The following is a 3,886-nucleotide window of genomic DNA, read 5'->3' on the forward strand; positions in this document are numbered from 1 at the left end:
CTGGCCAAAAATCATTTTTGATGGCTTCAGTAGGCTAGAATTAATTTGACTGCAAGCAATAGGAACCCACCCAATCTAACTTCTGTGAGAAGAGGAATGTATCACACAGAACATTGTAAGGCAGTGTAATATCCCCAGCAGCATGGAGGAAGAATCCCACAATCCCGTGGGTAGAGAGGAGTACAAGCGTATGGCATAGAGGCTGTAAATAACTAATGTAGCCTGGTATGGCGGTGCATGCCTACAATCCCAGCATTTAGGAGGTGGAGGTAGGAGGATAACAAATTTGAACTTAGCTTGAGGCTGCACAGTGAGTCCCAAGACAGTCTGGTTGTATAGTAAGACTCTGTCTAAAAAAATAACACAGTGCTCACTTTGGAAGCACATATACTAAAACTGGGACGATACAGAGAAGATTAGCATGGTCCCTGTGCAAGAATGGCATGCAAATTCATGAAGCATTCTATATTAAAAAAAAAAAAAAACAACAACAAAACACGAACAAAGGCTGGAGAGATGGCTTAGCAGTTAAAGCACTTGCCTGCAAAGCCAAAGGACCCAGGTTCAATTCCCCAGGACCCACATAAGCCAGATGCACAAGGAGGCACATGCATCTGGAGTTCATTTGCAATGACTGGAGGCCCTGTTGTACCCATTCTCTCTGCCAGGTGTGATGGCACATGCCTTTAATAATACTTGGAAGGCAGAGTTAGGAGGATTGCTGAGAGTTTGAGGCCAGCCTGAGACTACATAGTGAATTCAAGATCAGTTTAGGCTAGAGTGAGACCCTACCTCCAAAAAAATAAAACAAAATAAAGCGAACTGCTATCATTATTAAGCACCATTTGTGAACCAGATGCAGACTACATAGATAACATATTCTTTTTTTATTATTTATTGACAACTTATTTATTGATTGACAATATAAATATAGATGAGAGACTATGATCAGAATCTTCTCTCACCACCCTCTCTTTTTCCCTCCCAACATTCCCTACATGGAATCTTTTTTTCTAACTACTCTCTTCTATTTCGATGCCATATTTTTTTCCACTAGTTATGCAGGTCTTGTGTAGGTAGCATCAGTCACTGTGAGGTCATAAATATTAAAGTCACTTTGTATCTGGATGGCAGCATTGTTAAGCACTCTTCCCCTTTCTCTGGCTCTTACATTCTTTCCACCACCTCTTCCTCAATGGTCTTTGAGCCTTGGAGATTGACATAGAGATGTTTCACTTAGTGCTGAACACTCCAATGTCACTTCTCAGCACTATGATGACTCTCGAATCACCCCAGTGGTCACTGAATCTGAAAGGAGAAACTTCTGTAACAGAAAGTGAGGGTAGCATTAATATATGGGCATAAACATAAGTGCTTAGAGGGCAGTTTGGTGAGTATAATATATGCATTTAGCCAGACAACATTAGTTGTTACTTCCCTAGGGTTTATGCTCTCCCAGCCATAGGATTTTTTTTTTTTTTTCCATAGGCTTTTGACTAGCTTTTCAGTATCAGGGATGTATCCCTCCCATGAAATGGGTCTCCAGTAAAGCAGAACTCCAATCTAATCAGAGAGTAGTTGGATTCCCCCATATTGCAACTATTGCAGTAGTTGGCACATTTGGCCTGGCTAGCCAGCCTCAAGGCTTTCTGGGTCCACTGCTATTTAAGACTGTTGGTGACCTCTCTCCCAAAAGGCTGCATGTAGCACAGCTCTCTCCAGCATACTGGCAGCTAGTCAACAGGGGTGTCAGCTCCAGCCTGATTTCTCAATGACTTACAGCCCAAGCATGTGGAGACTTCAGCAATAGGGTCTTACCACCTAGGACAACATACTCTTTTATTATTTAGTTTTTGAGGTAGGGTCTCACTTTAGCCCATGCTGGCCTGGAACTCACTCTGTAGTCCAAGGCTGGCCTCAAACTAATAGTGATCCTTCTACATCTGCCTCCTGAGTGCTGAGATCAAAGATATGCGCCACCTTGCCTAGCTCATATATTTTTATTTGTTTGTTTGGTTTTGGTTCTCGAGGTAGGGTCTCACTCTAGCCCAGGCTGACCTGGGATTCACTATGTAGCCTCAGGGTGGCCTTGAGCTCACAGCTATCCTCCTACCTTTGCCTCCCAAGTGCTGGGGTTAAAGGAGTGCACTACCATGTCTGGCATATTTTTTAATATTTTTAAATTTTACTTATTTATTTATGAGCAGAAAGAGAGAGTATGGGCACACCAAGGCCTCTTGCCACTGTAACAAGCTACAAATGCATATACTACTTTGTGCATCTGACTTTTCGTGAGTACTGGGAAATTGAACCTGGGCCTGCAGGCTTTCCAACAAAGTGTATTTAATCACTGAACAATTTCCCCAGTCCCCGCTTTGATATTCTTAAACAGGGGCTCTGATGATACCTATAGGTAATGGAAGTGCCCTTCCTATTAGAGATAGTGGGCTTAGTATTTTTTTCCCCCCTCCAGGCCTCTCCTCTAGGTTGAAGTATGAATGGAAGCTTTTTTTTTTTCAAGGTAGGGTCTCACTCTATTTCAGGCTGACCTGAATTCACTATATAGTCTCAGGGTGGCCTTGAACTCATGGCGATTCTCCTACCTCTGCCTCCCAAGTGCTGGGATTAAAGGCATGTGCCACCATACCCAGCTCATAAATGGAAGCTTTGAGGCTGATCATAAGGTTCACTCATTCGGGAATCTTTCTTTCTTTTTTTTTTTTTTAAACATTTATTTTAATAAGCAGATATACATATATTTTAATTTTTTATTTATTTATTTGAGAGCGACAGACACAGAGAGAAAGACAGATAGAGGGAGAGAGAGAGATTGGGCCCGCAAGGGCTTCCAGCCTCTGCAAACGAACTCCAGATGCGTGCGCCCCCTTGCGCATCTGGCTAACGTGGGACCTGGGGAAGCGAGCCTCGAACCGGGGTCCTTAGGCTTCACAGGCAAGCGCTTAACCGCTAAGCCATCTCTCCAGCCCTCATTCGGGAATCTTTCATATGACAGGAACACCATTCCTGGCAGCCCCTCCCCCCATCATAATTGCCTAGGTAGAGTTGGCTGTCTTTTTTTTAGGCAAGCCCAACAGATTGGCCTTTCTTTTGTGTGTGTGTGTGTGTGTGTGTGTGTGTGTGTGTGTGTGTGTGAGAGAGAGAGAGAGAGAGAGAGAGAGAGAGAGAGAGAGAGAGAGAGAGAGGGAGAGAGAATTGGCATGCCAGGGCCTCCAGCCATTGCAATTGAACTCCAGATATGTAAGCCACCTTGTGCACCTGTGCAACTTTGAGCACTTGCATCACTTTGTGCATCTGGTTTATGTGGGACCTGGAGAGATGAACATGGGTCCTTAAGCTTCACAGGCAAGTGCCTTAAAAGCTAAGCCATCTCTCCAGCCCTGCCTTTTTTGTTTTGTTTTATTTCCATTTCAGATGCCAGCATCTGCCCTAGTGACCAGTTAATCTCAGGCTGTCAGTTGAATTTCTTTGAGGAAGCATTCTTCAGTTCTGGATTTTTGGGTTTTTTTTTTTTTGAACATTTTTATTTTATTTGTTTATTTGAGAAAGGGAGAGGCAGAGTGAGAGGGGGGGGGGGAGGGAGAGGATGGGTATGCCAGGGCTTCCAGCCACTGCAAACGAACTCCAGATGCATGCGCCACCTTGTGCATCTGGCTTACATGGGTCCTGGGGAATTGAACCGAGGTCCTTTGGCTTTGCAGGCAAGTGCCTTAACCGCAAAGCCATCTTTCCAGCCTTTTTTCTTTTTTGATTTTTTTTCTTATTCTTATTCATTTGAGAGTGACAGAGAGAGAAAGAGGCAGAGAGAGAGAGAGAGAGAGAATGGATGCGCCAGGGCTCCCAGCCACTGCAAATGAACTCCAGACAC

The 3,886-nt window shown here is 44.0% G+C and overlaps 1 non-coding gene across 1 annotated transcript; it reads left to right on the forward strand.

Moving 5' to 3' along the window:
* The first annotated feature begins 366 nt into the window (after nucleotides 1-366).
* LOC123454896 lies at nucleotides 367-473 on the forward strand. The gene has a single exon (XR_006633551.1). It is a non-coding gene; the product is annotated as a U6 spliceosomal RNA (small nuclear RNA).
* Nucleotides 474-3,886: the final 3,413 nt, after the last annotated feature.

This window comes from Jaculus jaculus, chromosome 14 (genome assembly GCF_020740685.1).
Source record: "Jaculus jaculus isolate mJacJac1 chromosome 14, mJacJac1.mat.Y.cur, whole genome shotgun sequence".
NCBI lineage: Eukaryota > Metazoa > Chordata > Mammalia > Rodentia > Dipodidae > Jaculus > Jaculus jaculus.